Source organism: Lycium barbarum, chromosome 7 (assembly GCF_019175385.1).
Source record: "Lycium barbarum isolate Lr01 chromosome 7, ASM1917538v2, whole genome shotgun sequence".
NCBI classification, from domain to species: domain Eukaryota; kingdom Viridiplantae; phylum Streptophyta; class Magnoliopsida; order Solanales; family Solanaceae; genus Lycium; species Lycium barbarum.
The window spans coordinates 106,727,564-106,737,616 of record NC_083343.1 but is presented as its reverse complement, the minus strand read 5'-3'; the positions used below and the strand labels follow the sequence as shown (position 1 = coordinate 106,737,616).

Sequence of the window (10,053 nt, the reverse complement as noted above, 5' to 3'; positions counted from 1 at the left end):
AACCCGCCCATTATCTCCTTAAAACTATTGTTTCCATACCAAAGCATAGAGAAACAGCAAAAAGTATCTCTGCCTTATCATTCTCGAGTATAAAACTACCTCCTGCATTTCCTTGGTAAACACAAACAAGCAGCTTTAAAATTTAATGTATTGGCCACTTCCAGACCACACAGAAAGACATGATTGGAGCGGTATAAGCTTGTTGAAACTCTTTAATACATCTATCAACTTTGCTTGCAAATTTTAACCGACAGGAAAGAAATTGAACAGAAGTTCCATAACTGGTGTAACTTAATGGAAAGCAGCACTGAGCATGTCCACCAACTCATGCAAATTAATCAAAAGAACCTCCACACAGCAGCTACTAGCCTCCCTTCTACAACAATAACACAATAAAACCAAGTGGCCCAAAATTACCCGAATTGTCCCACCAAAAGCTTGATGATCCATCCTTCACTTGCCAATACTACATATGTCTTTTCACCTCATTTTTTGAACTCACCAGTGCTTGCCAGATATGAGAATTACCTTGCCACCATTGATCAGCTTCACAACTATGAACATTTTTGACATATGTAACTTTGACAAAGCTTCTCCTGAGAAGTCTTCACATCTTCTAAGCACCTACAAAATAAGTTCAGTGATCCGCATAAGCAAAATGTTCAGTGACACTTGGAGTATTACAACCGATACTTGTTGGGATAAAAATTCTGCTCAAATGACGAAGAGAGAAGGAGATAAAGGATTTTCCTGCCTTAGACCCCTTGAGGAATGGAAAAGTCCATAAGAGTTTGCATTGAGCAAATTAACCTTATAATGCTTCTAAGCCGATATGAAGGTCTTGCAAATTCCAAGCACTTGCAATCAAGCTGACAGCGGCAGATATCTTGTCAAAGTTCATTAAGTCCACACCTTAGAGTTCAACAATCTTTAGAGAGAGCACTGTCGATAGCATGGGGTAAACTGGACTTTCAGCAAGAATCTGAGAGAAGGATATGTTAAAACACATTTTAATCAGATAAAATAAAACAAGTATTCTTGGAACAGAAATTTTCCATCAAAACTATGTTTATTGACTAATAGGCGAGCTACCGAAAAACCTAACCAAATCGGAGACATGATTTCTTTCCGGTCCTTTTACAGCTCTCATCAAACATACATTAACTTCAGACAAGTTAGGAAAATTCTTTAAGGAGATTGATTTGAAATTATCATCAGCCTTGCTGGACAACCTCTTGGGATATGAACTACTGATATTAGAATGACGAACGCCAGAGCAACCATGCAACACTAGCCTTCTAAGAACGGAACACTTGAAAATTAAACTTGCAGAACAGTTGTTTGTAAAGTAAACCCCAATAAAAATTAATTGGTAGAGACTTAGGTAGCCTTTAAACTCTAGCGGCGGTGAAAGAACAAAATTCTGGAGCTAGCAAGGATGTCAAGTCTAGACAAGGAGGTAACTTATGGCTCTGAGTTATAACCTTATTGTATATTAAGGTTAATTTCCCCCAAGATAAGTATAGTATTCATTTGTTCACATAAGGAAAAACAATTGAAGCATTATCAGGAATGCATATTTAAATCTATCTGATTTGGAGACTCAAAAGCCTCATTCTGAAAGATCAGATAAGGAAAAAGGACCCAACAATTATCTCCGCCCCAAACGTTCCCTGGGATATTGTTCGACTTTCCGGGGTTGTCATGACGAGCCCATTGCTTTGATTCTCCTGTCATCATCCCGCAGGTAAATCTCAAGTTCGAGGTGAAGTTGTAACTGGTGAAGCTCAATGATATAGAGGGGTCGTTTCCATCCTTTTTGGTATTTAGATGATTTTGCTGTGGACTATGATTTCTCTTGGAACATGCTATTTGATTCTTCCAGTATGTTGCATGACACCACAAGATGGATAACAAGGTGTTAAAGAATATTTGAGCAAGGAAACAGCCAAACCATTCGCTTGATATTTTACTCAAATCGAAACATAGAGTTAAGGGTCAAAAACACACCTCAAGCAATCACTATCAATGAATATTTCTTTAATACCTTTTGAAATTTATCAGAAGTTATTCAACACAATACACTTCCGGGTACTCATGGATACAAGAGAGTCAAACACTCAGTATTACCAAGAAGTAATATATTTTCATGCCTCTTCATCATTTTTAAGGATAATAAGTGATCTCTCACGACTTTCTTTCCTAAATATAGTAGCAGCTTTCTCAAAGCATCAACTTCTTCGTCCGTCCCATGCTTAAAGGAAGATAATGATCAAACAATCTTTATTTGGATGGAGAGTTTAATGGCTCATTCAGGAGCATTTGGTTGGAAAGCTTGATAGCAAGAGTTGCAGAGCATCTGATATTAGTTTCCTAGTGAAATAGAGGAATGTTTAATTTGTCCTGATAGCTAACAAGTAAACCTAGTTAACGTTTTCATATGTCAGCAAAAACTGAACGCGTGCATCTTTCAACGATGCAATTCTTCTTTTCAATTTGAAAAGGTCCAAGTATATAAACCGGGATTAATTCAGTATTCCTGATCAGACCTCCACTTAGTATATTAAGATAATCCCTTTAAGCTAGAGAGTGAAATGGAACCCAAAAATATTGTGTGATGTTTATGGTAGATATTTACAATAATAATCCAAAATATAAGGGATTTATATTTTGCTACACATTAAAAGTGAGCCAGTCCTCTTTAATATATGCGCGTTTATCCTACTAATGGATTGTTTATGCTAAAAGCATTTGCAGATTATCTTAATGTTCAAACATCCAACATTATCAATGCGACCAAAACTTATATAAACTAAATGAAAATTATTTAAAGCTAAATTATAAACAAACCCGCATCAAAATGTTCTGGTGAAGCTGGCAAAGCGTCGAACACAACGTTTTCCACAGTTTTTACGGCCTGAGAATTTAGAAATCAAGCATTTAGTTCGCAATTATTTCATGTCAGTTAAAAATGAATAGGGCATTGAAAAGATCGACGGCTAACACCTTCTCAAAGGATTCGACACCAAATACAGGAACGTCGGGGAACCTAGAGCTGAACTCTTCGAAATATTTACCTCACCACACTTGTAAAAATGCTTCATGAGTAGAATTGATAACTGAAACTGACCACAAAATCAAAACAGTTACTCCATACCTCGATATCACATTATCACATCACTGCAACATATCTCTCAAAAAAAAAAAGTAAAGGACAGTTAGTACAATAACAACATCCAACATTAGGTGATGTTGGGTTCCTTTGTAGCCCACCCAATTATTGCTAAGATCATTTTGCTGCATCTACTTCTTAAAGCCCTTCTAATTTTGGGTATTGGACTTCCCTTTCATAGTTTGTTCTTGTCTCTGTCACCTTCATAGTCACTTGAACAAATGTGTCTATATGGTGTTCATCAATATTATTCTTGCTCATATAATATATTCCTGAGCTGTAGGTTGGGAAAGAGAAAGCTATTGTCGCAGGTATTGCAAAGGACAATACTAACAGCGCAGATGCTGGTCCGATTATTAGTGCAAGTAATTCAAACTATTTTTTGTTGCGCCTGCACACACTCAAACTGAACGGAAAGGGGTTGGAAATATGAGTTACAACAATAAAGGGGTTGGAAAGCATTTAATAAATCAACCAAGAAGAAGAAAGCTATCACTGAAACAAATACTGTTGATGACATAAATATAGGTGTTGGAGATTTGGGCTTCAACTCTGATCAAAATGAATGGATGGGTTGTGTGTGCTAGCAAGTCCAAGTAACACGGGTTCTGGGAATGGATTCCTCAGAATCCCATTTCAGAATCTTGGGGAAACAAGCTGAATAGTACTTGGTGGTCATCTAGATATTGTTCAGAAACTGGGAGTGTGTAACAATGTTGAATTAGGACAGGGCTTCGATGTTAAGGCCTGTGAACCTGATGGGGAGGATAATGAATTGGATTCGCCTGATGATGACAGTGATGAGGATGAATTTCAAGGTGATGACGACTTTGCCAGTTCGCTTTTATCCACGTATGATTTATGGTTACATGGCAGAAAAGAGATGTGGACAATTTCAACTAGCATTCATATGGGAAATCAAGGTTGAAGTTCGAGATGAAGTCGTATAAAGAAACTTTTTGGAATCCAGCGAGGATAATGAACAGATCATATGGTTCAAGAACCAAGGTGCTAAGAATCAAAAGAAAGCTAAAGCACTTGAAAAGAATCTTAGTCTGGTGAGTGAAAAGCACCGTCAGCCAGTGGAAGAGAACAATGATGCACTATGTGCAGACAAGGAAGAGATGGAGTATCAAGAACAATTTTCAAGGATCAGTTCAAAGTCATTTACACTGCTGAGAAGGACCAATTTAAAAGACTACAGCTAGAGATGATCAAACAATCTTTTGCAAATGATATTGAGGGCTATCGAGTTAGGGCAGAGAAAGTTGCAAAATTTATCAAACTTCAGGACAAAGAATGACAGCGTTTGTGGAAGACAGGGAGAATCTGTATGATCTCATGAAGATAGCAGACACAAACACTAAGAAGAGATTCAATCTTGAAATGGCGGAGCTGATGGAGAAGTACTCCCAAAGCAATCTGAATGGGCAATAGCAGTGATCCCGCAACCTTATAGATTTAAATTTATGATGAGCTTTGTTATTTCAGATGGATCTTACCTTGTATTCTAGCAATTCTTCTTTTAGTTCACAGTTGATTCGAGTGTCCCCATTGGCTGATACACTAATCCAAGCATATGCATAAATGTTATGGACTAACAACATCCTTATTTATGAACAATTCAATTAATGTAGAATACTTGAGGTGTGTTTTTGATCTTTATCTAAAATGTCCATAACATTTATGCATATTCTTGGTCTAGTATATCAGCTAATCGGGACACTCGAATCAACTCTGAACTAAAAGGAAAATTTCTAGAATACAAGGAAAGCGCCATCTAAAATAAACAAGTTCATCATAAATTTAAATCTACAAGGTTGTGGGATCACTGCTATTAACCTGTTCAGATTGCTTTGGAAAATTTCTAGAATACAAGGTAAGTGCCATCTAAAATAAACAAGTTCATCAGAAATTTAAATCTACAAGGTTGCAGGATCACTACTATTAACCTGTTTAAATTGAAAGATGCACATGTTACTAGGTTTACTTGTTAGCTATCAAGACAAATTAAACATTCCTCTATTTTACTAGGAAACTAATATCAAATGCTCTGCGACTCTTTCTATCAAGCTCTTCAACCAAATGCGGCTGAATGAGCCATCAAACTCCCCATCCAAATAAAGATTGGTTGATTATTATCTTCCTTGAAGCATAGGATGGACGAAGAAGTTTCTATATTGAGAAAACTACTGATATATTTAGGAAAGAAAGTCATGAGAGATCAATTTGTTTACCCCGAATTTAGGTAATCAATTAAATTTATGAGTGAGGTATAGGATATGTGGTTGAGCTTTAATCTATTTGGTTGAAAAAAGATATATATAGTATGAGCAAGTGAATAATAATCGATGGTTTACACTAAATGTATGTGTTAAATAATGTATGAGTATTGTTTGATTGAATAAAGCTAAAGAAGAACACACTAAATCCAGACCAATATCAGAGAACGAGAGGGAAAGATTTTATATATTCTGCTATTACGATGTTCTAGATCTGAAAAGCCAACCCCTGAAATTAGGGTAATGCCCCCTATTTATAGTTTTGCCTTGTGGGCCTCATACAACATAAAACCCTTTTGAATAAAGAAAAACCCTAAAAGGATAAGGTTGAGTTGTACGGTCTGACACCCGTACGACAGGCAGTACAATGTGGCAGAACGGTCTTGACGCGTGACAATTATGTAACGGATCACCCAGACCAACGGCCACGAACAACCGGGCCAACGGCCACGACCAACCAGACCAACGGCCTCGATCAACTCGGCTATGGAGAAACCGGACCAAACGATTTCCTTCGCTTTCTTCGAATCAAGCACTTCTCCGGTCCGAAAGAAAGTTTTCATGCTCGTGCTTGTTTCTCTCTTCCCTCGATCTCCGGTCTCACCGGTCTAGCATATGTCTGATTTTTACCGTATACAGATAGTCCTCACACTTTTCGGACCGTAGTTTTATCGGAGTAACGGGAAGTGGATGAATCAAGAAACCGGTGGTTCCATATGCTCGCTATTATCTTTTCATTTTGGCGGGAACAGTTGCATCACGTCCCGCTGTCATCAGCCACGTGTCTCATCCCGGATGGTCAGCTCTGACAACCGCCGTAACGCACGTCGTTTCAAGTCACTTCTCATTAATTGTGGGACACGTGGCATTCCCCGGTTGGCTGGGATCTAAAACCGCCTCGATCCCCATATCTATATAATGCCTTTCACCTCTTCATTTTTCCATTTTACATTTCATTTCACTTCACTTCTCTGTTTTATTTCTTCACTTCATCACCTCTAATCATCCTCCATCTCATATTTCTTACTGATTCATTGCTTATATTGCGCAAGAGGAAACCAGCTCCACCAACTTCTTTAGCTGTTTTTGTTTAGAAAGTGTTGCTTCTTCTTCTTCCTACTTACCATTTTGAATTTTTTCTTGACTGCTCCCTTATTCTATTTTTTAACTTCTTTTTTGAATTCGCCAAATCTCCTTTTCCATAACTTCCAAATGTCTACTAACACCGAAACCACCTCCCATGATGTTCCCTCGGTTTCTTCTCAAAGAACCGAGCCAACTTCTCAACCCAAAGGAAAAATCGCCTTTGAGCCCACTGCTTTGGACATTGTACCGTCCAAACCCAACTATAACAAGGATTTCGAGGTTGAGAAACCTTCTCTGGTTTCCAATATAGGGTTTGATGTAAGACGGTACCCCTCGTCCATTACCGAGGACAAACTTGATCTAGTCCGGGCTGATTGCGGATGGGATACCCGTCCGATACAAGTTTTTGCCCCCGGACCTGATGAATCAATCACCGACCATCGAGAGGGCTTCTTATACGTTTACACCTACCCTTTCACACCAAGATCGACCCCCCGATCGACCTGGTTATTCTAGATATGTGCCAGACTTACAATGTAACCCTGGCACAGATTGGTCCGATTGTCTGGAGGACCGTGGCCTGCCTCCGGCTGTTGGCCAATAACTTGAAAAAGGAGTTCACGCTGGCTCACTTCATCCGGTTATACTCCCCGAGGTTGTTCCGGGGGGGAGGTGTAATAAAGCTCGCTAAGCGAAGCCGGAACCCAATCTTTTCGAAGATGGACAAAGATAGAGACCGGGGTTGGCTGGACGTTACGTTCGGGTAAGGACCGCGGACATTATTCCGGCCAACTACATGCCCTTTTCGGAGAGGTGGAATGATAATCGTAAGTCCCAGTTCTTTTAATAATTGCTTTTGACTGCTTTGTCAAACACTAGTCCTTTCACATTCACTATTTGTCCCCTTCTTTATACCAGCCGTGGCGTGGATACCTTCGGCTGTCCGGAACATCAACGAATGGGTTAGTGCTCTTCTTAGTCAGCACACCCACGAAGCACGAACATGGGGACTCCTATCGCGTGGCCGATGGGTCGCTCACAACCACGGTAATACTTTGTAACTATCGGTATTCATTGCATTTTGTACCTTTCCCTTTTGTAACATCTTCGACACTCAGGTTTACCCAAGGGCTCGGTGAACCCAAGACCAGAGCCAGCGTCCGAACCCGCTGCGTCGGCACCCGAGTTCGATTCAGTGGGTACATCCCGTATCATTGCTGCCGCTAACAAGAGAAAAAATCCCTCTGAAAAAGGGCAGAAACCGAAGAAGAGGGCGAGAAGCGTCGTTCGGACTCTAAGAGATGAAACAGAGCCCGAGCTCCTCGTTCGGAGGATCGTTGTGACCCCTCCCGCTGCTTCTATTCCGGAGGAGGGTACCGCCATTTCATCACTTCCTTCAGCCGGGGAAGGACCGTCAGCTCCGGCCTTGCACACAGGTGGGGAAGAAGTTCATTACCCGACTCCTCTAAGGTCGATTAAATTTGTCGATATTTCAGGTGATGGTTCATCCGAGGAAACCCCCCTGCAAAGGACTAGAAGGTCCGGGCGTGCACCCGAGACCGATCTGAGGGTTGAGCCGGTCCCCTAGACCGAAGTTCCAGTGTATGTGGGCCCACTGCCCGGCTATGAGACTACTGCAACTTCTGAGATCCCTGCCCCTACCGAGGCTACTGAGGCCGGCCCGAGTTCTTTAACTCCAGCTTCAAGGTCGGGTAATTTTGATGACATGTTCTCGGATACTCCTCCTGCTACCGAGGAAGCTGCCGGTTTTGGACATCTCCTAATCCCTCGAGTCACGAGGGCGACTAGCTGGACCACCGAGACTGGAGCTAGGGATAGCCTAGTGCGTATCTTCCCGGCCCCAAGTGTGGAACCTAAGAGAACTAGATCGACCGTAATCACCGTCCCCGAGGACTGCAACTTTTTGTCTCGTCCGGTGGGAGTAGCAAGCTACCTGAGGTCGCTCGTCTCGGACAAACGGAAGATGAACGGTGTCCCCTGGCAGTGTCTCATTAACGAGGGCATGCACGCGGGCAATCGAGTAAGTTTATCAGCCATCTTTGCACAATTCATTGAGAATTTTAGTTTTTTCGTTTATCCGAGTTTTAACTTGTTTCTTTTACAGAGTGTGGTGCTTGTTAACGAATCCTTCGTCCGCGCTCAGCAAGAAGTTGACGATCTCAAGGGCCAGCTGGATGCCCAAGGTCGAGAAACGGAGAAGTTCCAGCACCTTTTGCGGGTGAAGGAGGATGAATTGAACCGAGCAGTTACTCTTTCCAACCTTCAACCCGAGCTCGACGCGGCGAAGGCCGAAAAACCTCGATTAAAGAATGAGTTGGCCGAGATGGTCGAGAAGAACCGGCTTCTTGAAGCGGACAAGGTCGGCCTTAGCCAGGACAACACTCGTTTTTCCTCAAGGCTTGGTGAGCTCGAAGCCACAATATCTCAAATCCGGGAGGAGCTTGACTCGGTCAAGTCCGATGCCGTGAACATGGCCGAAAGGCATCGGCTGCTTAAATCTAAGAGTGCCAAGTACAAGGAGCGGATGAGGGTGTTTGAGTGAAAAGCAGAGGACAGGGCCCGGATATGTGATGAACTGAAAACCAAACTCGAGGAGACGGCCGAAGCTAATGACCTTCTCAAGGCCGAGCTCGGGTCGGCCACTCAAATCCAAAGGGTCTTCGATGAAGAGCGGGATGAACTGGTGGCAAAGCTAGCCCAGGCTGAGGCCGATTTGGCAGAAGCCCTTAGGAGTGTGGAGGCTGCTGAGGCTCATACTACGATTGCGATGGAGTATGAACGGTGGAAGTCTCGGAGGGTCACCCTTGAGCAAGCCAGGCATAGCTTTGCAGATCTTACGGCCTTGATACTCGAAGCTAAAAGGGTCGAGGAAGAAGCTAAGAGAGCCCTTGATACTGACTCCGAAGATTCCGAGCGGACAGTGTCCGAACACTCCGGATCCAGCCATACCGGATAGACCAGGGCCTGTATTTAGCCTTTATTTTGTTTTTTGCCTTTTTGGCTTAATTTTTGTTTTTCGACTTCGTAGGGGTCTTTGGTGTAAAAACCTTATATAAATGGAACATGCATTTTTCCTGATTTTCTTTATTTCTTTTGCTTGAATGCTTATGACTTTTGTCCCAATTGTCGGTCCGTTTTAAGGACAAGCAAAGACTCGGAGTCATTATTTTGGACTGTGACTAAGTATTGGCTTTTCTCTTCGTCCGGTATGTTTTGTCCGGGAATTTGACCGAGTGGTTTGCCCGTGGGACTTATCTAATGCTTTATGAATTCAGACGTCTCTGAATCACGTTAGGCATTTTTTAGGGCCGGTATTTTTCGGCTATTTACTTGTCATAGATTAGGTTCGGACACCTGAATCCCAGCCATAGCAAATTTTGATGTAGCAGTCCCCATTCGAGGGAGTTTAAAGATTTTGGCTCGGCTCATTGTGACCTTATTGCCTTTGTCGAATTTCGACCGTAGTGCCCGGAATAGGGTATATGAATGAGG

The 10,053-nt window shown here is 41.8% G+C and overlaps 1 long non-coding RNA gene across 1 annotated transcript; it reads right to left on the bottom strand.

Moving 5' to 3' along the window:
- Nucleotides 1-211: 211 nt before the first annotated feature.
- LOC132602384 (uncharacterized) lies at nt 212-4,599 on the bottom strand. Its single transcript, XR_009567761.1, has 4 exons — nt 3,007-4,599; nt 2,851-2,917; nt 811-982; nt 212-624 (listed from the first exon to the last, which is right to left on the bottom strand). It is a non-coding gene; the product is annotated as an uncharacterized LOC132602384 (long non-coding RNA).
- Nucleotides 4,600-10,053: the final 5,454 nt, after the last annotated feature.